The sequence below is a fragment of the Miscanthus floridulus genome, chromosome 4 (genome assembly GCF_019320115.1).
Source record: "Miscanthus floridulus cultivar M001 chromosome 4, ASM1932011v1, whole genome shotgun sequence".
NCBI lineage: Eukaryota > Viridiplantae > Streptophyta > Magnoliopsida > Poales > Poaceae > Miscanthus > Miscanthus floridulus.
Window position 1 is genome coordinate 19,083,405 of NC_089583.1, and position 27,166 is coordinate 19,110,570.

The following is a 27,166-nucleotide window of genomic DNA, read 5'->3' on the forward strand; positions in this document are numbered from 1 at the left end:
TACTAACAATGATGATCTTGACCACCATGGAATAATTAGCTAGGAATTTAAATTTGTTCATAGACACCAACCTTTTGGATGATGGATTTACCATAATTTGAGCCTTGCACAAATGTTCAATTGGAAAAGTGTTCTCTAGAATGGAGAAAGAACTAGAATGAGAATCAAGCAATATAGCCATCAAAACGAAGCTAATTAAGCAACAAAATCAAAGGAGTGGATGCTTGTTACTAACCTTAAAGCAAAAAGATCAAGCCATTCTTCAAAATCCAAGCATTAGCTTCATGGTGAAGAGCAACCGCAACAATACAGGGAAGGGTCCAAACGCGCCTCTGTTCTCGGGATGGAAGAGAGGAGGAAGGAGAGGACGACTGCAGCCTTTTTGTGTTGTAGGCTTATCACCGTCGGTTCTTGGATAGAACCGACAGTGATAGAGCCAAATCACTGTCGGCTCTTGGCTTAAACCGACAGTGATGAGTGCCCGCCAAAACACTGCCGGTTGAAGCCATAAACCGGCAGTGATGTGGTCCTTCACTGCCGGTTTTAGCCTAGCACCAATCATTTTTTCATTTTCAAGCTCATAACCGGCAGTGAAGGCACATCACTGCCGATTCTCACAAATCCGACAGTGATGATGCCAGCAGTGATGTGCAAATCTGGCGTAGTGAAGTGCATTGTGCATATTGACTATATATCTTGGAAACAAGAAATGGAATGGAGATATGCATACTCACCTCGCTTCCACCGAAGCATGTTGGGTGTCTTTTCAAGTCTGACGTTGAGTTCGCGGGTACAAGAGTGGATCATTCGCTTTGGGTTAAAATTTCCACATTTTGCTGAAACCGCATACGTCACGCTCCTGCGCTTGTGTCATGTGTTGTAGAACTTGCGCATTGTTGGCACCCATATATATTTTGATTTCTCGATTCTTCACGGGTATGCTCGTATTTTTGGTTAATATTATTTCGATGATAGGTCACATATCTTACATGGTTTCAGTAATTTGTCAATCTCAATATATGTTTAGTCTCTTAGAAATTCTCAGAGAGGTTACTCTTGTGTGGACGTGCATCTACAAGGTTGAGTGCGCGCTCGCATATATGATCGACGGTAGATGTATCGCTGTCTCGGAAACAAGAAATGGAATGGTCGAATTTGGCAAGTCGTCCCACTAACTGGATATACTATGAAAATATGTTAGTTTTTTCCCAAAAAAAACTTAATGTGTTAGTTTTTTCTCAAATTTGACTAAATCTATAAAAAGATTGTCAATATTATGATGGTAAATAGATATACTATGAAAATATGTTTTGTAACTGATCTAGATATTTATTAGTAATATATAAATATTAGTATCTTTTTGTATAAAATCTAAATTTGTCTTAGAACAAAACTAAAACTTCAAGTTTTTTTACAGGGCTAGTAGTTTGCTAGTTTTCTATTTCCTTGAAAACTATTAATTGTACGAGAAGGATCGTTACAACTTTGGCGTATATTTCAATTAGAGCTTGCAGAATACTCGTTATCCGGAAAAAAGTTGTGAAACAAGATAGTCTTGGGAGGTTGCAAATTTAGCTACCAGGCATGCAAGCGAGCCGCTCTGCAGACGTCTACACGCCGCCGCTACTGGCTGCAACAATAATTTGCAGGCTACGCGGGCGTCCGCTACCTGGAGTGTGCTGGCCGCAAACGCCCAACTAGTCCTAGTGGTCAAAACCTGCAAAGCCTAGCAGGACCCGCAAGGACTTTTTTTTTTCTGAATGAGAGAGACACTAATGCGCTGACTCTACTCACATTTAAGAGCATCTCCAAGAGTTCCCTAATTTTTTCTTCTGAAAACTTGTAGTTTGGCAACTCCTAAAAAGATATTAGAAGTGAAAAGATAGTCATCTCCATGAGTTTTTAATAAATGTCATCTAAAATATCAAATATTGTATGGCGTGATGAAACCTTCCGGGCGGAGCGGCACGAGGAACGCCCGCACCGGCGGCTTGGCGCTGGCGCCAGCATCGTCGGCGCAGCCAGAGCCCTTGTGCGGCGCGCCGAACAGCGGCTACCGGCACGTCGAGCACGTGGACCGCGCCAGCAGCCAGCGGTCGACCCAGCGGACGTGGAAGCCGTGGTTGCACTTGGGCAGCACCCGCACGCGCTCCCTGGGCTCCAGCTCGGCTAGGCCGATGGCGCACACAGGCCCGCCGCCGCCGGCAGCCTGCAGCGGCAGCAGCCCCGCCGAGTAGACCAGCCACTACGTCAAAAGGGTTTTTAGGGGTGGTTGAAGACCATTTGTAGGGGCGGTTTGGCCAGCCGCCCCTACCCAACCGTCTCTACAAATCATGTATTTGTAGGGGCGGTTCCCAGACCGCTCTTACAAATCGATTTTTAGGGGCAGCTGGTGTTACTAGCCGCCCCTACAAATCGATTTGTAGGGGCGGTTGGTACTGTAGCCGCCCCTACAAATCGATTTGTAGGGGCGGCAACGGTACCAACCGCCCCTACAGTGCATTTTTCCTCAAAAAAAAATTAAATTTACAATTGAAATTCAACCAGAACATGTATTTTTCATGCACAACTCCATCACGACTAATCTTCTTCTGCGATTGTACTGAAACTCAAATCTCTACAACATGAGTATTGGTCCAACTACAATGAACATATTACTTAGTGCTGGCATGTTAGATGAGGAACTCTACAACATGAGTATTGGTCCGACTGACCATAAAATGCTATCATGCTGCATAGATAGCTAAAGATGTTAACAGCTAAACAACAATGCAAAGAATCATATGCCAAGTCCCCATACTCGCATATTGCAAGAGTCTTCATAACAACAAGATCATAGTTGTTCAGGTAGGGCACAAAAACAATGTCCCCAAAAAATTCAGCTTCCTTCTTCAGCTCCACATTCACTTCCTTTCTGCCATGCTAGAGTTAAGAAACACCTTCAGCACAAGCACACAAAACAAATGAAGTAAGCTAAGCATGTTAGTGTTAGCATAACTTGCTAACAATAGTACGGCCATTTTAAAAACAAACATCACCCAGAAGTTAAAAGCACCTTGCATGCTATGTCTCACTTTACTAAATTCCTTTTTCATTGAATAGTAATTGTCAGCCTGCCTCAGGATGCTTTGCAACTTGCAAGCACACAGATCGGCATTCAACAAACAGAAAACAAAATATTAATGCTTACATTTCATCAAAAAGAGAACACAAATGATTGAATGGAGATGCAACATTGTACACATGTAATGTAGACAACGGTTATAGCAAATACATATACATACTTGTAAAACAAGTACAATAAATGAACTCATGGTGCCTAATAGACATAAGATGCTCACAATGAATTTCATGTTGTGACTTCTAATAAATCAACAGGTCCCATATTTGCCGGAAAGAGACTTAAAAGGTATCTCCAAGTGAACAAAAAAATAACAATTCAAGCAAAATGCGCTGATAATTGTAAACTATTTAGGAAACACTCAGTAGACTCAAGCCAGATTTAACAGAAAAGGTCAAGGTAGTTGTCGAGGCACACCACTTTTTGACCTATTGCATCAGGTTATGTTATGCAAGGTCACTTCCTATCCTAGTGAGTAGTGACAAAGCACCTCAGCATAATGAAAATTATGGCCATTCCAAAACAAACACTATCATCCAGAAGTTAAAAGCACCATGTAGGTTGTGTGCCTTGCTTTATATGGAAGAAGCAATTTATAGCATCAACAGAGTAAACGATTCTAATCAAACTAATGTTGTTCTCTGAACAATCACCTTTGCAGTGAAAAAACACCTCACCATTTCATGGTGTCGGCATACAGCCATTCCAAAACAAACATCATCCATTAAAAGCAGATTGTAAGCTACGATTGCTTTAGCATTCAATCGACTTTTCAGCAACAAATAATCTATCCAAGGATTGAGTAAGAGAAATGCAACATACAATCTGGCCGTGTAATCTACCCAAATCCCCAACATACAATCTAGCCGTGTAATCTACCCGACCAAGAGGTAAGAGCATTCAAACGTAACAACTACTGCAGTCTTATGAGTTATGACCGCAGTCCTACATGGAAGAAGAAATTTGCAGCATCGAGAATAAACAACTTCCAAATGCAGCAACCGAACATGTGTTTGGTTGGTATAGCATTCATAAAACATTCAAAAGTTCGCACACAAATGCATCGATGACGCAGTCGCAGTACAGGACCAAAGCAGAACAAGCTCAGAACACACAAACAAAATAATAATAATAAATCATCCGAGGAGCAGGAGAGCCCGTTATTTGACAAAGCATTCACAAAGCAAACAAACCACTAGAGTTCGCCACACAAACGCATCGATAGCAGAGCCGCAGTACAGGACCAACCAAAGGCACAACAAGATCATCACAACACAAAAACAGAGTCAAATCCGAGGAGCAGGAGGAGAAACACACCTGGTTGACGAGCATGACGCGGTGGTCGTGGAGCAGCTGAATTATCATGTCACACACTGTCGTCTTCCCCGACATGGTCCCTCCGCAAACGCCTTCAAAGCATTTGGGATAACATTAATTGAATTTATTATTAACAAGATATCTTGTGTATAAAAAGCTTTGGCTGACTAAATACAAACAAAAAGGCAAATAATGTTGACATTCAAAAGTAAAGGAAAATGGAAATGTAGACAGACCATAAAGCATATTATAAGTTTTAGCTACTTGTTGACCTGCTCCAACTAATGTTTCAGCTACTTGTTGTACTAGCACAAGATTAATGATATCTCTATTTTTCTATCCAGGAATAATTTCAGTAGAAAAATAAGAATAGAAAAAAACTATAAAGAGATGTTAAATTGAAATAGGTGAGATCGCAAGTATAAACATGCTAATTGTCCCAAATCCATACTGCACCCACATCAAATTGGGAGATTCCTGATTGGAGGAAGACAGAAGCAAAACACCAACTACGGAATTTACAAACAGACCCTACTAACAGTACATGAATGAATAGGACGATGTTTTTACAAGACCTAGACCCTACTGTGATATATCAGTAGCTGCAATACTCATTAGAGGTTGACAAACCAAACCATGTAACCTTAATCACAACAATTTATGCAGAGTTCATTCATGCAAGTACAAAGTAAACAGAGTTAGCCCACAAAGAAAACAGCTCTTGGTGCATCATCGCCAGCAAAACCAACCTGGAAGATAGATAGACAGACATAATCAGTGGCGTATTTGGAAAGAAAGGAGATAAAGGTTGTACAGGTTAAGGGGGGGGGGGGGGGGGAAGCACTGACCTTGACCACTCGGGTGCCATTGTCGCAGACAAGAGGCTGGATGTCCTCACCATCAGCCATTTCTACAGAATTGCTGCAGCTTGGCATATAAAGAGAATCCATCAGTGATTATTTTTTTATTTTCAATATATGATTGATTGAAAGGAACACTGGATTCGAATACACATGCTAACTGAAAGCGCTAAATTGAATTCTTAGTACAGAAAAAGGTCACACAAAGAAAACAATTTATTCGTGACTTGTAGCATCTGAAATTTGCAACATCATATTCCAGTAAGCTAATAGGCGCGGTGGTATACTTCTGGACGAAAGACCAACGGCTCTTCACTGGAATCACAACACCAACAACTTCAACTGACACCCCAGTTCAAGCATCCAGTTAGCTCAGACCAATTCGTAAAAGACTAGCAAACTCTTTTACGCCAGATCCGAATGCAACTGCACCACACCCGTAACTAGATTAGATCCGAATGCAAGTACAATACACTTGTAACTAGATCAGATCCGGATGCAAGCATGCTATATACTTGTAACTAGATCAGATCCGGATGCAAGTACGCAAATGGGAAGCCTAAGCGAGGGTTTGGGAGATCGATTTCGCCTAGCACGAAGGGAAAGGAAGGGGGCAGGCGGCGAACATGGTGACCTCCGGCGAAGGACGCGGCGGAACCTGGGCACCTGGCGAAGGGCGGCGGCGGCGGTCTCGCCCAGTCGTTGCGAGGAGAGAGAGACTTGTGGCGAGGAGAAGGACGTGCAGGCACGGTCCGTCTCCTTGACTCCTCGCACGGGGAGCCAGCGGTGGGGGGCTGGCCAGGACGACGCGAGGGGGGAGGAGGAAGAGGAGGGGGCCGCCACGGCTGCAGCTCCGCGCATGCCAGCGGCCATCGCCCTGTCGGCGTCGGGAGAGCGAGGGAGGGAGAAAGCGAAGAGAACGGAGGGGTGAGAGAAGACTCCGGAACGACGATTTGAAGACGAGTATTTATCTGTTGGAGAATTTGTAGGGGCGACTGGTTATTGAGCCGCCCCTACAAATAGCAACACCGGGGGTGGCTGGTCTCTAGGCTCCCGAGTACGCCATTGTAGGGGCGGCTCCATCACCAGCCGCCCCTACAAAAAATTTATCCCGTTGCTACAAACCGTTTTTCACATAGTGAGCGTCGGCATCGCGCGCAGCGCCTTCCGCCGTGCCTCGGCCTGCGCGAGCCGCGCCACCGACGACAGCCCTGGCTCCCCCGCCCCCGCGGCAGGCTGCCGCTGCGCCCCGCGGGGCGACATCCAGCTGGAGCACCGGAGCGCGCACCGCACGATGGAGTTGAGCCCGAGAGCGTAGATGAGCGCGCACAGGAGCACGGCCAGGATCATGACCACATTCGTGTCGAAGCTGCTGCTGCTCCCACCTCCGCTCCTGACACCGTCGCTCGCCGGGTCTTCCTGCTGCCTGGCCACCACCTGTCTTGCCGCCACATTCTCCCCGTAGCTGTGCAGCGGAGCCAGCAGCAGCGCCCTCCGCGAGTACACGTACACGAGATGGCACGAAGCAGAGAGAAATCGGGCGGGGGACGGAAACGCGCGACGGGAGCAGCGCGTAAAGTTACGCGGAAGGGGGAGGAATTTCCCGAGTCCTCAAAGATTAGGAGTAAATATTAGGAGTTGTTGGAGAGGGGTTTTTCCCAATCTTTCTAAAAAACAAGGATTATGAGGATGTTTATGGAACTCTTGGAGATGCTCTAAATATCACCGAATCATATAAAAAGCAAATTAATGCTAAAATATAATCACACTGCAGGAATAAGTACAAAATGACTGTATTATTACATCTGGAAGCCATAATACAGAGAAATTTTAATTGCAATGAATCTTTAATTGAAATAACATGTGACATTCACACCGGAACATCTCCCGTTGCTTTTCCAATCACAACCGTCAAAAGATTGCCAGCAGAACTGAAAGCTCCAGGCCTTCTGGACAACATGATTAAAAAATACGACACAATTCGTGCTGAACATAAATTAAATAACTCTACTTGCTCAATTGTATGCAAAAGGATTTTTGGAACATCATGTTTGAAAGATTGCACAACTAGCAAGGAACGGTTCTGTTGCATAAATAAGGAATGGTTCTGTTGCATAAAGAGGCTTGTGGAATGAAATGAACATGAAAGTTGCATATTCTTCGGGGCATCCATTCTCTCCGCAAGATGAACACAACTGAAAATTATAGAGACAACATATATATTAGTCAATCATAAGTGCTGCAGGTTTGATGATCTTCCCCGGGATCTTTAGGACAAGTAGAGCTAACTGCTGCATGCTTGATGATGATGTGCCAATCTAATGCATGGTGCTACCATCTTTTTACATGGAAAACTCAGTACACTGTAGGTTATCTAAGTGCAGTGCAAAAATATCAAATATATGGCCCAGCCACAAAGCAATGGAACAAGTAGAGCTGTGAATCGGGCCCAGTCAATCATATGTGCTGCAGGTTTGATGATCTTGCCCGGGATCTTTAGGACAAGTAGAGCTAACTGCTGCATGCTTGATGATGATGTGCCAATCTAATGCATGGTGCTACCATCTTTTTACATGGAAAACTCAGTACACTGTAGGTTGTCTAAGTGCAGTGCAAAAATATCAAATATATAGCCCAGCCACAAAGCAATGGAACAATCACCATTTGTTGTTCTGTATGGACATGAATCGGGCCAATTCGGAATCTCAGAGCTGGATGCCTGTCCCCAACCCGGGCTTCAGTCATGGCAAAGTGAATGCTCTGTGATGCAGCAATTGGTACACCAGCACCTGCAGTGTGCTCAGAAGCGTATGAAACAGCAAGCAGATATGCGGCGATCTGAGTGCCAGTTTGAGGTTGGTGATTCAGTATATCTAAAACTGCAACCTTATGTTCAATCGTCAGTGGCTTCTCGCTCTTCAAACAAGGTGTTATTCCGCTTCTTCAGGTCTTTCACCATTACACAGAAGATCGGCTCTGTTGCTTATCGCTTGTTTCTGCCACCATATTCCTCTATACATCCGGTGTTCCATGTCTCACAATTGAAGAAGGCTGTCTCTCCTTCACACTCGGTGAGTCCATCTTTACCTGACATAACTGATGAGTTGCAGGTCCCAATTGCAGTTCTGGACAGACGTCTTCACCGTCTTCCTGACAAGACTGTACCCCAGCTATTGATCCACCGGTCCAACTCTCCCCCAACTCTTGCCACCTGGGAAGATGAAATCACCATCAAGCAACAGTTTCCTCGCGCACCAGCTTGGGTTCAACTGGTTCTCAAGGATGGAGGGATGTTACCAGCTCTGCTTCTACTCCACCAACTCAGTCCGCGACGGCCCAAGCCTAGGCGTCTGAAGGAACGCGTGCCTCGCTTGAAGCGACCCAACCCAAAACATGTAGGCCCAAAATGGAAGTAGAGAGAGTGGCCCAACGCGGCTATGTAACGATCTTCTTAAACTACTCCTGTAACGTAAACAACCTGTCTTGGATGCTAAGAAATGAACCCGAACCGACTAAGCGTTAGGCGCAGGTGGCGAGATTTGTTGTCGTGTATCCAATTCCTACCACCATAGCTATCAAATTCCTAGTTCCAATATCTAGATCAGTAACTCATATCCTTTGGCCTACTCAATGCGACACCTGGGGCACCCATCTGGATTCTGATGAACCTTAGAGTCTGCAAAGACTGCCACACCATCAGCAAGCTCATATCGAAGCTATACGATGTTGAAATCGTCGTGAGGGATCGGATTCGGTTTCACCACTTCAAGGATGGATCATGTTCTTGCAAAGACTACTGGTGATGATCCTTGAGCCATGATGACCTGTGATGCTATCTGGAGAGATCCTCCTGATGTTGTATTAGAGTGTGCTCACGTGTTGTGGGCGTCTGCTTTGTACTGTGTAATTCTAAAAAAAAAAGCGCCTCTGCTGGCATCCAAGAGGGAGGTGAGTGCCATTTTAAGTGCTGATGGTTACAGTGACACTCATCTTCAAGGCGGGAGAAAAGTGACTCGTGGTTGTTTAGCAAGTTGTGAATTAGATGGTTTTGTTCACCATGTGACTGATTATAGAAGCTCATTTGAGCGTTTTTCTTTGATCTAACATAGTAACTCGAAGTCAATGTATTCCAGTGGAGCAATTCTTCACATGCACTGCAATTTGAAATCTTCTCAATCCAATATTTGCCATATTAATGGCACATCTGGGATTGACGATTTTTTCCAACGACAAATATAACGCTAAGAAACGCCAATAGTCACAGCCTTTTAGGCTTCGCCCTTACAGATATAATGCAACACAAAAGGATGAAATAGAAAGTCAGGTCAAGAAACTTTTAGAAAATGTATGGATTCAAGAGAGCAATTGTCCATATGCCTCACCTGCTCTATTGGTCAAGAAGAAAACTAGGGATTGGAGTCTTCGTGTGGATTACAGAAGGTTGAATGCTATGACTGTCAAGAATAAATTCCCTTTACCAGTCATCGATGAATTACTGGATGAACTTGTTGGGGCACAATGGTTCACCACTCTTGATCTCTCCTCAGGGTTTCATCAAATTCTAATGGCTGAACAAGACCTTGGCAAAACAGCCTTTCAAACACACCATGGGCACTATGAGTACAAGGTGATGCCCTATGGAGTAACTGGTGGTCCTGCTACATCTCAGCATGACATGAATTCAGTCTTAGCTCCTATCTTATGAAAATTTGTTGTAGTTTTCATAGATGATGTTCTTATCTACAACAAAACTTGGTCTGAGCACATTGAACATATCAGACAAGTCTTTCTATTACTCCAGAAGCATAAGTTCAAGGTGAAGCTCTCCAAATGCTCTTTTGCTAAGGCTGAGTTGGCTTATTTGGGGCATGTAATTAGTGCTCAGGGTTTAGCAACGGATCCAAAAAAGATAGCCATAGTCCAGAATTGGCCTACCCCAACTTTAGCCAAGGAAGTTAGAATTTTTTTGGGACTGACAGGATATTATAGAAAGTTTGTCCATAGTTTTGGTACTATTTGCAAACCATTAACAAATTTATTAAAGAAAGGGTCTGTGTTTCTTTGGACTTCAGAGCATGAATCCTCTTTCCAAGCCTTGAAGACAGCCCTCACAGCAGCTCCAGTACTGGCCCTACCAAATTTACAATGCCATTTCTCATTGAAACAGATGCTTCTGTCAAAGGGATAGGAGCAGTACTTCAACAAGAAGGACATCCTGTGGCTTATGTAAGCAAAGCATTGGGGCCTAGGAATCAAGCTCTTTCCACCTATGAAAAGGAGTACCTAGCTATTCTCCTGGCAGTGGATCACTGGAGACCTTACCTTACTCTCGAAACAGGTCAGAAAAGTTTGGCCTTCTTAGATGAACAAAGATTTTTTTTGAACGCAATGGTAGGAGCTCTGCCTTTCAATGAAGCTGGGGAAAGAGAGTTTATGTACAAACTAAGGTAGTCGAGGATAGGAATGGAAACCCCCCCCAAGCATGCAAGTTAGGGAAACGCACGGCCCAAAAGGTGAGGGGGCATCGGCTACACATAATCGAGTGCTCTCTTCCTTTGCTCTATATCATCCTTTATCTTTGCGGCCACCTGCGGCACCGTCTGTATCTTGTTGTCGAAGATTCTCCTATTTCTCTCTTTCCAAATGTTCCAGAAGGTGTAGATTACTACCCCATTCAGCCACCTATGCTCTGATCTTGGCACTTTCGTCACCACCTCTTCCCACCATGATCCTGTTATCCGTGGGTTGCACCTAGGGTTGCTGCTGGATCTAAGTGAAGTTCTCCCATGAGAGGATTTGATTCCAAACCCCCTTAGCGAAGAGGCAACATAGGCATAGGTGGAGGCCGGTCTCTAAAGGACCATTGCAGAGCATGCATTGTTGATGGTGTTGACACCGTTTTTTGCACGTGTCAAAATGATCAGAGTGGGCTAATCGGCAGGAGGAAAGTTACTGTATACGCTGACAGCCGATGAAAATCAGCTTGTAAAGATGGTTGCCGATGAATGGTGGTGATCGATGGAAAGGTTGATTTAGACTCGGGCGTTGCCGATAAGGTTGGAGATGTTATTGTCGATGCCGATGAAGGAAGGCTTGAAAACTACTGCCGATGAAACAGGAAGTATGCCGATGGAAAGGAGGTCGGTGAGAATTCCATCGTAATTGAGGCGGACTGGGAAATAGATAGGAGTTGATTTCCTTTTCTATATTTAGAGTATGATTCATGTAAGAGTCACGTGTTTCCTTAGATATGGACTTGGTGTCCTAGTCGTATTTGGTTATGTCTCTTTAGATCAGGGTATAAATATAGATTGAGGGGCAATGTAATAAATAATCAATCAATATCAAAATCAATTTTTACTCCTATTTGCATCTACTTACTTTCCGACGACTTCGTCAATTTGCATATTTTTCCTTTTTTATGAGTTCTCATTGATTCGGCGAGTTGCATTGTTTCAGTGCGACTTTTGGCGATTCTCGAGTTCTGCGTGAGTACCTCTTTGGCCGTGACTTCCGAGCGTATCGCTGTTGTCAGGACCAAAGTGCTCGTATCTTCATCCTTGTTGATTAACAGGTCAAATCGACTGGCACGCTTTGGATATCGATTCGGGTATTAGCCCTTTGTGTTTGCAGATCCACTTTTGCATCAACACATCTTTTGGCACGCCCGGTGGGACAAATCAATCCGATTAATATGTTCAATCCCGAGATCGATTCAGGGAACATTATCGCGGTATAAGAAGAAGATCTTAAGGAAGAGCAGAGGCAAGCTATGGAAAAGGCTGTAGAAGAATACAGGCAGCTTTGTCTGAAATCATTTAGCCTGAACAAGAGTGGACAAGTCATCCAGAAGCAAGATTTGTCGTTGCCTCGGCAGGTTACCTTTGACTCCAATCCTGGTAAACTTCAAGAGATGGTTAATTCTGCAGTAAATCATGCTTTGATTAATTATTCCAATGTGCTGTCCAATACTGTTCATAATGCTGTGGTTCGAACTCTCAAAGAAGGACAAGCGTCACCGCATTACGTTGGGCCTGCCTATCACCAACCAGAGCCGGCATCTGTCAATACTCCATCAGCTCCCTCGACCGTTGTGGGTACAGAAGTTACTTCTCCTCCAGTATCGGTAGGCTTACCTAATATTCAATCTACGCCGATACGATCAGATCCGGTACTACCAGGAGGACGAGTTCGGCTTAATACAGATCTATCGGCATTAGCTATGTCAGGCCCTGTGTCTCAAAATAGCCAAATTCCTGCTAATTGGTGGGGATATGGTATGCCTCTGGAGTCATCTGCTTTCAATCCTGGGTTACCTCAAGTGTTTGATGCAGTAGGAAAAGCTCCTATACCATCGGCTGTTTCGCCGATGGCTCAAGTGCCTCAATATGCCACAGCAACTACTGTGCAACCAACTCTAGGAGGTTTTCCAGATGCCTTTGGTTCAAACACCCAATTCAAGTCCATCGGCAAGCTTACTGCCGATGCAGCAGAAAGCCCCTGCTATGAGTCAAACTAGGGTTCAGTTCATGCCTCAAGCTGGTTATAATTATCCAACAATGTCAGCAAATTACCAGCCATCGGTAAGTTTTGTACCGATGAGTTCTAATAATGGTTGGTCAGGACAGTTACCTGTTCAACATACAGTTCAGCAAAATCAGCAGGTTGCAGGGATTCAACAAGGTCATATGCAAGCTGGTTTCCAGAATCAAGCATCGGCAGCTCAGCCGATGAATCCTTTCCAACAGGTTAATGGACCACAAGTAACGGCACATATGCCGATTGCTGGAGATCGTGGGCCACAAAGATATGTGGAGGGATATCAGCAGGCACCTCCTATAGAAATTCAGCCAGTTCGTCAGCAGGAGGCTGATGCTTTTTGGGCCGATAAGATAGCAGAAATTATGAAGGATCAGTTTGGGATAAAGCCCAAGGTCAATACTTATTCTTATCAGACTCCATACCCTCCTGCATATGATTTAATTCCTCTCCCAAATTGGTACAAGGTACCAGATTTCACTAAATTCTCTGGGCAAGATGATACATCAACAATGGAACACGTCAATCGCTTCATTATTCAATATGGAGAGGCAGCTAGCAGAGATGAATTAAGAGTTCGCTTATTTTCATCATCTTTGTCTGGATCGGCATTTACATGGTTCATTTTATTACCATCAAATTCTATTATTACTTGGGTTGATCTAGAAAAACAATTTCATAAGTATTTCTTTGCTAGAATCCATGAAAAGAAGCTTACCGATTTAGTAAAATTGAGACAACGTAATGATGAATCGGTAGAAAGCTTTGTGCAAATGCTATGAGATGTAAAAAATAAATGCTATAGCCTGGTGCTGGATGATCGGCAGCTTGCCGATCTGGCTTTCCAAGGGTTATTGCCACATCTTAAAGACAGATATGCTTCTCAGGAGTTTGAAAGCCTCAGTCATCTTGTGCAAAGGATCTCTGATCAAGATACTAGGGTTTTTGAACCTAAAAAGAATTGGAGTAAAAAAGTATCATTTATTGAAGAAGTAGGAGATTCTGATTCTGATGAAGAACTAGTTATCGGCTTAGCTGAGTGGGTTAAGAATAAAAAGCCGATATCTTGTCCCTTTGGTCAGAAAGAGCCAGAAAAGTTTACCTTTGATATCACCAAGACCGACAAGATATTTGATCTTCTGCTTCAAGAGGGCCAAATTAAGCTGTCACCTAATCATGTGATCCCATTGGCAGAAGAGTTGAAGAAGATCTTGTACTGCAAATGGCACAATGCAACTTCACACAGTACAAATGAGTGCAAGGTGTTCAGGCAACAGTTACAATCGGCTATTGAATCTGGGAGAATTAAGTTTGGTACTTCCAAGGCCCAGAAGCCGATGAAAATTGATCAACACCCTTTTCCAGCAAATATGTTGGAGGCCAAAGGGAAGACCAAGGTATTGACGTCAGAGGCTGCTGAGAAAAACGTATCAGTGGATCCCCAACATCGGATAACTACCGATGATGCAAAAAGTAAGGGTTTGCTAGAAAAAAGCAGTAGTTCCAAAAACCCTCCTCGACCTGGCATTGTGATTACCCATCGAAGGCAGCAGGAGGGTTGGCGTCCGTGTAAGGACCGATATCGACAACAGCAAGAAGAGAGACGTTGGGAAGAATGGTATCGGCATAAAGATCATTGGAGGTGCCCATTTTTCATCCATTGCTGGGAAGAAGGTATTAAATTATCAACTGTTGAAAATTGCCCTGAGTGCAATGGTTATTATGGGGTCAATCGGTCAGAAAGGAGGTTTCAACCTAGCAATCAGGGTTTATTTATCAATGAGCCGATCAGAGGCAGAGTATCAGTGCATGATCGGCTGGGGGGCAGACTTAGTGTACATGAAAGGCTTGGTAAACGCGCTGGATATTTTCCAAGGAATCAAGAGGAGCTTGAGGAGATGGCAAACGCAAGAGTTCCCAATGAAGAAATATTCTACAGGGACCCTAATATATGCCGTGTAGAATCAACTAGGACCTATTATCAGCCGGTTTGGAAAACCAAGTTTCCTCGATGGTGCTCAGAGGGTCTGACAAAGACACAGAAAAGGAGGATGCAATGTGAGCATCAGGAGGATTTATACCGAGAGGAAAATCCCTCCAATGAGAGGTCCGATCATCAGCAGTGGTAGGTAAAACACAAAAATAAGGGTCCATCGGCAGATGTTAATATGGTATTCATGTTGCCGATGGAGTTTTTGGCACTATCTGATAATGAGGAAGAAGTTGTTCTCTCTGATCAAGTAGCTCAGTTGACACTAGATCCAATGATGGCTGTTTTTGAGAAACCTACCGATGACGAGAGACAATATCTTAAGGCTTTGTTTGTGAAAGGCAGAGTTGATGGGCAGCCTGTATCTAAGATACTTATCGACAGAGGGGCTGCGATTAATATTATGCCTTATGTGATGTATCGGAAACTTGGTAAGGGAGATCAAGACTTGACCAAAACCGATATGATGCTGAAGGATTTTGAAGGCAATGTGTCATCGGCTAAAGGGGCAGTATGCGTTGAATTGACCATCGGCAGCAAAACCTTGCCGACGACGTTCTTTGTTATTAATGGCAAGGATGCATATAATCTGCTTCTAGGGAGGGATTGGATTCATGCTAATTGTTGTGTTCCTTCTACAATGCATCAATGCCTCGTATAGTGGATTGGGGATAAGATTGAGTTTGTCCCTAGTGATTCTTCTTATATCATCGCATCGGCAGAATCAGATACTTATGAGCGAACTAAATGCATATCAGGAGAAGTTTGGAAAAAAGAGTTCCTTAGAGTTGCTGATTATGAAATTCCACCGATCCAAGCAGTCGGTTCTGAAGAAGAATTTTAATGGATAGGTTTGCCGATGATGGAAAATTAGGTCAAGGGTTCACATCGGCAGATGATTTAGTAGAAGTAGATATTGGTGATGGCGATAGGCCAAGACCTACTTTTATTAGTGCTAAGTTAGATTCCAAGTGTAAGCAGCAAGTAACTGATTTGTTAAAAGAGTATAAAGATTGTTTTGCTTGGGATTATACTGAGATGCCTGGATTAGACCGATCGATAGTTGAACATCGGTTACCTATCAAATCTAGATTTCGGCCACATCAGCAGCCAGCGCGCCGATGCAACCCTAATATACTTCCTGACATTAAGGCCGAAATAACTAAATTAATTGAGGCAAAGTTTATTCGGAAGTGTCGATATGCAGAGTGGATCTCTAATGTGGTTCCTGTTTATAAGAAAAATGGAAAACTTCGTGTTTGTATTGATTTCAGGAATCTCAACAAAGCCACACCGATGGATGGCTATCCAATGCCGATTGCTGATGTGTTGATTGATGCTGTAGCCGGACATCAAATTATCAGCTTCATGGATGGTAATGTAGGTTACAATCAAATATTCATGGCTGAAGAAGATATTCCCAAGACTGCTTTTCAGATGTCCAGGTCATGTAGGGTTGTTTGAGTGGATAGTCATGACGTTTGGTTTGAAAAATGCCGGCGCTACTTATCAAAGAGCTATGAACTTTATTTTTCATGAATACATCGGCACATTAGTGGAGATCTACATTAATAATGTAGTGATTAAGTCTGGAGATATCACAAAACATCTAGCCGATCTACGAAAGATACTGGAGTGTACAAGGAAGCATGGATTGAAGATGAATCCTAATAAATGTGCATTTGGTGTATCGGCAGGTCAATTCTTGGGTTTTATGGTGTATCAGCGGGGCATTGAAATCAGTAGGAAGTCTATTGATGCAATTAACAAGGTGGTTGCTCCTGCCAATAAAACTGAATTGCAATCTTTGATCGGTAAGATTAATTTCATTAGAAGATTCATATCTAATCTGTCGGGTAAGATCAAGGCTTTCAGTCCATTACTTAAACTGAAAGCCGATCAGGAATTTATATGGGGAGTTGAGCAGCAGTTAGCCCTAGATGAAATTAAGAAATATTTAACAAATCCTCCAGTGCTAGTTCCACCTCAACACGGGAAACCTTTCAGGTTGTATTTGTCAACTGATGATACCGTTATCGGTTCAACTCTTATTCAAGAATTTGAAGGGAAAGAACGTGTTATTTATTATTTAAGCAGAAGATTAGTGGATGCTAAGACAAGGTATTCGGCCATCGAAAAATTATGTCTGTGTTTATACTTTTCTTGTGTCAAATTAAGACATTATTTGTTATCTGCTGAATGTACGATCATATGCAAAGATGACATAATCAAGTATATGCTGTCGATGCCGATATTAAGTGGTAGAATCGGCAAGTGGATTTTAGCATTATCAGAATTTGAACTACGTTACGAATCGACTAAGGCAGTTAAGGGGCAGGTTATGGCTGATTTTGTCACTCAGCATTGTAATACAGTGGACTCTCTGGAGGTTGCTCCTTGGACACTTTTCTTCGATGGGTCCACATGTGGTGAAGGAGCAGGTATCGGCATTGTGTTGATTTCACCTCGAGGAAGGAAGTATGAGTTTTCATTGCCGATTGTTGCTACATCGACAAACAATCAGGCTGAATACCAAGCCTTGATAAAAGGGTTAGAATTGCTGAAGGAGATACGTGCCGATGTTGTTGAAATCTTTGGTGATTCTATGCTAGTTATAAATCAATTGGCTGGGATTTATGAATGCCGAAGTGAAGTTTTAATTTTGTATTATGAAAGATGTTTGCAATTGTTGAAAGGGTTTAGAGATTTTTGTCTTGAACATATTTCTCGACTGCATAATGAAGAGGCTAATCGACTAGCTCAGCATGCTTCAGGGTATCAGCCTATTCAGGAAGTGCTAACATCGGCAGTTGATACCGATAACTGGAGAAAGGAGATTGTCAATTATTTAAAGGATCCATATAAAAAGGTTGAAAGACGTATAAGGTTCCAAGCTACCAAGTATGTGCTCCTCGATGATGAATTATATTATCAAACTATAGATGGAGTTTTACTCAGATGTGTTAGCAGTGATAAATCAAAAAGCTTGATGGGTGAAATTCATGAAGGAGTGTGTGGAGCGCATCAATCGGCTTTCAAGATGATATGGATGATCAGAAGGAATGGATACTATTGGCCGACTATTCTTGAAGATTGTTTTAAATATTTTAAAGGATGTCAGGGGTGTCAAAAGTTTGGTAATATTCAAAGAGCGTCTGCATCGGCTATGAACCCTATAATTAAACCTGGGCCGTTCCGGGGATGGGCTATCGATCTCATCGGTCAGATTTATCCGCCATCGAGCAAAGGACATAAATTTATTCTGGTTGCTACCGATTATTTCACAAAATGGGTTGAGGCAATTCCTTTAAAAAAGGTGACATCGGCTAATATGATTGATTTTGTGAAAGAGCATATTGTTTACCGATTTGGTATTCCTCGAACTATCACTACCGATCAGGGTACTATGTTTACATCGGGAGAATTTGATGAGTTTGCTGTAGGTATGGGAATTAAAGTTTTAAATTCTTCTCCATATTATGCTCAAGCTAATGGTCAGGCTGAGGCTTCTAACAAAGGGATCATCAAACTCATTAAGCGCAAAATTAAAGAAAATCCTAAGAGGTGGCATACAGTATTAAATGAAGCCTTGTGGTCATATCGGATGTCATGTCATGGTGCAACCAAAGTAATGCCTTATCAGTTAGTATATGGACACGACGCAGTATTGCCTTGGGAAATTAAAACTGGCTCTAGACGAATACGTTCTCAAAATCAGCTCACAGCCGATGATTATGATACTCTTATGAAGGATGAGTTGGAAGATGTGGCAGGTCATCGGTTAAGGGCTTTAGTTAGCATCGAAGAAAATAAGAAAAGAGTAGCCATATGGTATGACAAGAAGGTGAAGGTAAAGGAGTTTGCCGATGGAGATCTGGTCTAGAAATTGATTTTACCGATTGGGACTAAAAGTTCAAAGTTTGGAAAGTGGTCTCCTAATTGGGAAGGTCCATATCGGATAAATCAGTCTGTTCCTGGTAACACATATATTCTAGAAACCCTCGAAGGGGTTGTGTTTCCCAGAGCATTAAATGGAAAATATTTAAAGAAATATTACCCTAGTATCTGGATGGATGCATAAAAGTATAAGTGCCGATAACAGTCCTATCGGCTAGAATTATACAAGGATGTCAATGTCTCATAAAGTGCCGATGCAATAGACAAGATTTACAAGTTTAACAAGGATTGGATAGCCAATATCGCACGCAGGCGAATCTGGTCGGCTTCCTTCATTTCTTTGATGTCTTCATCGGCAGCACCCTCCACAGGCTTGAGTTTTTTCTTCGTGGCCAAGGCTTTGCGAGCCTGGATGTCTCTTTCTTGCTGAAGGGCCTTGATGGCATTGGGTAGCTGGCTTTCTTCTTGTTGGGCATGAATTAAGGCTGCCTCGACTTCTTTCAATTCAGCCAATAGAGCCATCCTCTTTGCCGATAAATCTAAGATTTTCTGCTTAAGTTCAGCGCCCGAAGTCTGCAAGTTGTCGATGCCCTTGTGCTTCTCATCGGCAATCTGTTTCAGTTGTAGCATCTCTTCTTTGAGTTGAGCCTGAGCTGCTCTATTGGCAATGCGTTGAGCAGCCCGTTGATATTGCAGTTGGCGGCTTTCTAAATGGGCTGCTGGGAAGAGTGCTTCTTCAACATCGGCAGGGACTTGGCCACGGATTGTTTTGAAAAATTGCCTTTGCGGGGTCCGAGTCATCTACCAGTTGGGCGGTATCCTGCTGTAACAAGTCTAGGAGAGCTTCCAACTTGGACTTAATTTCTACCGATATTGTTCCCAGTGCAAGGGAAGAACTTGCTTCCTCTCCATAATCATCAGAAACGTCAATGGCAAAGGAAAATAGGCTGTTTGGGGAGTCTTGTTCCTGAGAAAAAGAAAAAGAGATCAGTTAAGGATAAGTATGAATATTATAAATCGACTAGGTCAATCGGCTTACCTGTTTCAAGGCAATTTCCTGTACTTGGCTGGAGGAAGCAGCCTGGAGTATGCCATGTGGAGGATCGGCTGAGCTTGCCGATGGGATATCCTCTGTGGCCTCATCGGTGGTTGGCCCTTGGGGTATGATGACCGATGGTATGTCCTGTACAGGAGGATTAACTGCTTGCTCAGTTGCATCGACTGATTCTTGCCGGCTTGCAAACGTTGGGGCAGATGTGGGGATCGGCATGGACTTCTATCATTTTGGTTGTGCCTCGGCATCTATTAAGGCTTTGCGCTTTGCTTGGGCCTCAGCAACACCCTGATGATTAATGTTAATATAGTCTGTGATCGGCATGAGTAGAAATAAACAGGGTTGTTACCTTGAATACCTTGATTAGGGTTGTAGCAGCAGCCAATGGAGTGGCCCTAGCTGTAGCCAATTTGGACTTGGAGGTGATGGTCTTGGCACGGGTCTTCTGGTGAGTCAAAGCAGCTAAGGTGGGGGCGTTGTAGCCGATCGGTGATATCGGGGAAACAGGCTGAAGATCGAAGGGTTTCCCACTTTTGCTCATAGATGGTACTGGGTTGTTAACCTGTCACGAGAAAGTTAGTTACCGATATATGAAAGGAAAAAGTAGAAGGGAGTTAAAAGAAACTTACCGCGTCATCGGGGATGGCGTATTCAGGGTCGATCATGTGCCGATATGTGTGAGCAGATGTTGCAAACAGTTGTTCCCTCCACTCTCACCACCATTGCTTATATGATTCGGTGATGAAAGATGTTGGCGTCTAGATGGATATATCGACATCTGTAGTATCGGCATCAGGGGAAAGTCGCACTACCCTGCTCCAATCTATTCTGCAGGTGATTGTTTCTCTGGGTTTGATCACATCGGCAAAACAAAGTTTGATTGGTAGTTGCCCAAAAGCCAATTGATGGGATACTGCCGATGGATTGTAAAATTCATACGTGATATTGGTGTTTTTCCCGCTACCGAATGTGTTTACTGGGATTGCCCTAGGAGTAATGATGGCCATCATGAGTTCATTATCCTGATTCAGAGTGTCATCGGCAAAGTTGAAAAGAAGGGGGAATCTGTTTTCTTCGTCAATATAAGGTACCTAGGCCCTATGATCACGAGAAAGACCATTGTAGAAGCTTTGGAAGAATCTACCGATTTGGCCTTCATTGGCCTCTGTTCCAGGGAGGACAATTATGGCTTCACCAAAATTGAGGGGTGAGCGTGTTGCCGATTCCTCATCCCCAAGCACGTGGTCTTCAGCAATTTCTCGTGGGAATTGTTGGGCAAAGAAGTCCCATTGCAAACATTTGTGCATATGGGCATTCAGCCACATGTTGATAAACCACCACGGGCCTCCTAAGTTGCCGATGGGTTCGCCAAGCAAAAGTTTCTGAGACTCTTGATGAAGAAGATGATAAGTGGAGCTCAGAAGGTATCAGCCAAGAGGGAACCTTACACCATTGGCCAAGAGTTCAGCCACGGGGAGGAAGGCGTTGGTTGGTCCTACTGATCGACCACAGAAGATAAATTTTTCTAACCACATATTCAAGAATGTGGCATGTTCCCTCTGGTTAACTGTCCCGGTCTTCTGGCATTCTTGAATATATCCCGTCCAACCGCCGATGTTGTGGGTATTCACCCTATATTCAGATTTTCTGCCATAGATGGAGCCTTCATCGACAGTTGAAATGTCCAAGCCAGTGAGCATGTAGACATCGGCAAGTGTGGGAGTAGCTGGGCCATGTCCAAACATAAAAGTGTTTGTTGTGTCTGACCAGAAGTAAGCAGCTGCAATCATCATTGACTCGTTCTTTTGCATATCGGCAATGGATAGCCTAATGCATCGGTCTAGCTTCCGTTCTGCCCAGTGTACTTGCATCGACCTGTTGACCCTCAAGTACCAATCTTTCCACCCTTTGGTGGTTTTGGGCCAAGATCGGAATGTATCTTTCCATAAATTCAGAGAGAAATTTTGGGCTCTAAAAGGGATTCTGTTAACCTCTGCATTAATCAGATCAGTTGGATCTGGGTTGCCCATTGGTCCTAGGCATTGGAAATGCGGCTGATCAGTTGGAATAACTAATTTGTTGCGAAGTTCCTAAGTTTAGAGGATCCGAAGAACAAAGAAAAAGAGAAAAAATTACCAACTGTATGAACTCGCAAAGACCAGAGGAATCGAGGTAAAAAGTAACGGAAGTGGAACAAACCGCAGGGACGTCGAAGTTGATTGCCATTATCTTGAGGTAGATGGGGGCACAAGCTGGAGACTCGAGGTTGACGCTGGAGAAAAGTTCTTGTTGGTTGAGGTCGCGCGGTTGTTCATCGGAGTCGCCGCCGGAAAGAGAGAATGCCAAAGATTGGAATCTGAGGGTAGAGGACGAGCATTCCAGAGAAATCTATTTATAAGCCGCTCGGAGTAGGGGTATTTTGGACTTATCTTTATGCCGCGTGCATGTGGGTCGAGGTGGTTCAGATGGATATGGTAACTGTTCGCACGATAATCAAGGGATTGTACAGATGATTTGATGGCAAGTAATCATGACTTGGAAGAGATCTCAGTACAGGATATTTTAATTCTGAAAATGGCGGCATTATTATGTTAGGATCTTGCCGATGGATTATTGTTTCGGTATCTTAACCATAATCAGGGCAAGAGTGGTTGGAAATTGTGCGATATTTACTGAGGTGCGTGAATCAGGACTAGATTTGATAACAGATCAAGTTTTGGCTTGGAGGATGAGTTACGGTAATTGGGCGAAGGCAAACGTTATCTAGAGTAAATTTCGGAGCATTAATGGTTTTATACTCCGAAATTGGGGGGCATGTGTTGACACCATTTTTTGCACGTGTCAAAATGATCAGAGTGGGCTAATCGGCAGGAGGAAAGTTACTGTATACGCTGACAGCTGATGAAAATTAGCTTGTAAAGATGGTTGCCGATGAATGGTGGTGATCGATGGAAAGATTGATTTAGACTCGGGCGTTGCCGATAAGGTTGGAGATGTTATTGTCGATGCTGATGAAGGAAGGCTTGAAAACTACTGCCGATGAAACAGGAAGTATGCCGATGGAAAGGAGGTCGGTGAGAATTCCATCGTAATTGAGGCGGACAGGGAAATAGATAGGAGTTGATTTCCTTTTCTATATTTAGAGTATGATTCATGTAAGAGTCACGTGTTTCCTTAGATATGGACTTGGTGTCCTAGTCGTATTTGGTTGTGTCTCTTTAGATCAGGGTATAAATATAGATTGAGGGGCAATGTAATAAATAATCAATCAATATCAAAACCAATTTTTACTCCTATTTGCATCTACTTACTTTCCGGCGACTTCGTCAGTTTGCATATTTTTCCTTTTTTACGAGTTCTCATTGATTCGGCGAGTTGCATTGTTTCAATGCGACTTTCGGCAATTCTCGAGTTCCGCGTGAGTACCTCTTGGCCGTGACTTCCGGGCGTATCGCTGTTGTCAGGACCAAAGTGCTCGTATCTTCATCCTTGTCGATTAACAGGTCAAATCGACTGGCACGCTTTGGATATCGATTCGGGTATTAGCCCTTTGTGTTTGCAGATCCACTTTTGCATCAACAGATGGTGTGGCCACCCTCTCCTCTATAGGTTTTATGCCATTAGAATTTTATCTTGCACTAAGATCCAAGAAAAAGTCTTGCATTTGTTCTGCACATGCGCTTTCCAGATCAACTCTGTACTGAAGGGGGCGAGCGAGCCTCTGAACTGTATTCTGTAGGCCGGTCGGGTGGAGTATTTCCCATGACCGGTCCACCACCAGGTGATGGTGTCCTGGACGCCCTGTTGCAAGTGCACATCTTGTATCCGTATCCAAAGGGACACAAACTCCTCTATGTGGACAGCGGAGGTGATTTTCCTTTGTAGCTTGCATATCCAATTGTTGTTCCGGAGCTCTTGTTTCACCATTTGATTTTTCCTTGAAACTAGGCAAAACAAGTTTGGTGCTAAGTACCTCGGCGCGTGTCCATCGAGCCAATTGTGGTGCCAAAATCTAGTCTTTGCACCGTCCCCCAAAGTTATAATGATTGAGGAGTTGAAGAGGAGACAATCGTCATTAGAACATGGAAGCTAGAAGCCGTTCCAAGGCTTGGAGTCGTCCATCCATTCCTGTCAAAGCCATCGTAACCAGAGGGCTCTCCCAAATCTATCAAGATCGATGACGCCTAAACCACCTAGATCTTTTGGCCTGGTAACTATTGGCCAGTTAACAAGGCAGTGTCCGCCATTAGCGTTCTCCTCCCCCTTCTAGAGGAACGATCTCCTGATTTTGTCAATCTTTTTCTTAGCCCATGCAGCTAGAGGAAACACCATGAGGTGGTGGGTTGGCATGGAGGAGAGGACAGATGTTACTAGAGTGAGATGTCCCGCTCTGTTAAGCCATCTTCCTTTCCATTTGGGTAACCGCTGCCCGATACGGTCTATGAGAGGTTGCACGTGTATCTTTTGCAGTGCTCTGATGTGGAGTTGCAGGCCCAAGTACTTGCAAGGGAAGGTCCCTCTAGAACCAGTGAAGGGTGAGAGGACTTGGTCTAGATCAACGTCTGCGCAGCTGATTGGGTGCACCGAGCCCTTTTGTAGGTTGATATGTAGTCCCGAGAATGATCCAAAAGCGTGTAGGATGGATTTGACGGCTTGAACATTGTCTTTTGTGGGGCTGATGAAAATGGCGGCATCATCCGCATACATGGAGGTTCTCCATTTTGCCGCCATGATTGGTAAGGGGGTGAGTATCCCATGGTCGGTTGCCCGGTCAAGCAAACGTTGAAGCGGGTCCATAGCAAGGATGAATAGCATGGGTGAGAGTGGATCTCCTTGACGGACGCCTCTGGCGTGGCTAAAAGCGGCACCTTGTCGCCCATTAAGCAAGGGTGTGGAAGTGGATGTACGCAGGAGGATAGAGATCCATTCACGCCATCACTGTCCGAAGCCTAGGGCTTGCAGAATTTTGAGCAGGTACCCCTAATGAACCATATCAAAAGCCTTGTGGATATCTAGTTTCATGAATAAAGCCGGCATCTTTTGCTTGTGCAACCTTTGAACCACGCCCTGGACATATAGGAAGTTATCATGGATGCTTCTCTTTTTTATGAATGCGCTCTGGTAGTTGGAGACAAGTTGGTTGAGTCGAGGGGCAAGTCTGTTAGCTAACACCTTAGAGAAGATCTTTGCAATGCTATGGACGAGGCTGATGGGTCTGAAATCAGTAACTCTTGTTGCATCTGTTTTTTTTGGGTAGAAGGATGATGCAAGCTGAGTTTAGCCATTCGAAGCCCTGGGCATTCAAGTTGAATAGGCTGTTCATGGCCGCCATTACATCATCCTTAATGATTTCCCAACACGCTTTCAAGAAGGCCCCCGTGAATCCATCCGGTCCTGGTGCTTTGTCGGAAGGCATGGAATATATAGTGTTTTTTATCTCTTCCTGGGAGAAAGGCAACTCTAGGTCGGAGAGATCGTGTTGGTTGTATCCAAGGGATTGCCAATTTAGTGTGGAAACTCTCGGCATCGGGGCGCCAATGTGATTTTTAAAATAATCTCAAATCACCTTTTCTTTCTATTGATGAGCCACCGTGATCCCCCCATCCGTATGTAGACAATGTATGTAATTCTTTCTCCGGTGTGCGTTTGCTTGAGTGTGGAAGAACTTTGTGTTAGCATCCCCACAGCGAATGTATGTCAGTCTCGATCTCTGTCTGATTCTTGATTTTTCGATGGCCGTGAGTCCAGTGCTACGGGCTTTGAGGCGGCGACATAGGTGAAGTTCCATGGCAGTGAACAACCTATGCTCTTGGGCTGTTTCTAATTGTAGTAGCACTTCTTTCACTATGGCGAGTTGCATCCTTGTATCCCCTATCTTCTCTTGCTTCCAACGCTTGATACCTTTTGCCACACGCACCATTTTGATATGCAAGTGTTTGATCGGGAGAGCGGTGGTGACCGGTCTATTCCAAATGTTGTGGACAAGATCTTGGAAGCCATCCATCTTAGTCCAGTAATTTTCAAAGCGGAAGGAAGTGCTGTGATTGTGGTCAAGTTGTCCCTCGAGTAGCAGCGGTGTATGGTCCGACATGAGCGATGGAAGGGAGTGCAAGAAACACGATGGGAAGGACAGCTCCCACTCGGGGGTACATAGTAGTCTGTCGATTCTAGTGAGCGTGGGGTTTTGCTGTTGATTGCTCTAGGTAAAGTGACGGCCATTTAGCTTGATTTCTTTGAGCCTCAAATGATCATTTGTCGCTCTAAATGCCCCCATGAGACGTTGGTTGAGATTGGCGTTGTTCTTATCTTCCGCCTGGTAGATGTGGTTGAAATCTCCTAGGATGGGCCATCTATCATTCTTCGGCGGCGGAATGTTTTTCAGTTCTTGGAGGAATTGAAGTTTGTCCTCCTCCCCTTGCGGACCATATACCACCGTAATTTGCCACCTTGTTCCATCTGCCCTCATGTTGATCTGTGCGGTTATAGTGTTCGTGGTAAGTGCAAGTCGGAGAGGTCAAAGAAGTCTTCGTTGACCGCAAGGAAGATGCCTCCTCATGTTTGTTCCGCCAGGAGCACACTATAGGAGTTTTCAAATTTCGCTCCGACCGTTCGGCGAACCACATTACAATCCATAGCTTGCATCTTTGTTTCTTGTAAACATACAATGGTGGTGCCGGTGGTTCTCACGAGCTCACTGACCGAGTCCTGTTGGGCGCCATCATTTAGACCCCTGACGTTCCAATTAAGTAACTGACAATTCATCTGTGCCATATGTCAACCAATCGGCCCCTATCTAAAATAATTCTTCGGAAGGAGACAAGTAGGTAGTTGTCTGTTGGTTTAGTATAGGCAACAGGCACAAAGTTAAGCACACAGAGGCATAAGCACATAGAGATTATGAAAGCATCAACTTGGAGTGGCCGATACAACTGAAAGCCGCTGGCTGTCGGCACAAAGATACAAAGCACTCGCTTCCTGCTCACTGGATTCTTGCTACATCTAACTACCAGCTGACGGTTCATTACAGTGGGGTGGGTTGGCGACTGTAGGCCTCTAGCTATCGCCGAACCCAAGCACCATGACAGGATGGTCACAAAAGATGTGGAGCTCGAAGAGCTTCTGCAGTGGCAAACGATCACTAACATTATTACATCGGTCAACCCATTTGCGACAGCAGGCATCTAGGTGTGCGGCAGCGCCTCCTCAGCGTCGAGGCCACACAAAGCCATCATTGCCTTCACGGCGTCGTCGTTAAGTGGTCCCTTGAACAAGCTAAAGTAGCGTAGCAACGCGTCATCATGGTTGAGTCCTTCCATGTCGAGGATGCCCAGTCTTTTCATCAGCACTAGCCTGGCCTTCGCTTGGGTGTCGCCCCTTGGCCAATTCAT

The 27,166-nt window shown here is 44.1% G+C and overlaps 1 pseudogene; it reads right to left on the reverse strand.

Annotated features, from left to right (window-relative positions):
* Positions 1 to 1,924: 1,924 nt before the first annotated feature.
* LOC136548178 (uncharacterized) lies at positions 1,925 to 27,166 on the reverse strand (annotated as a pseudogene).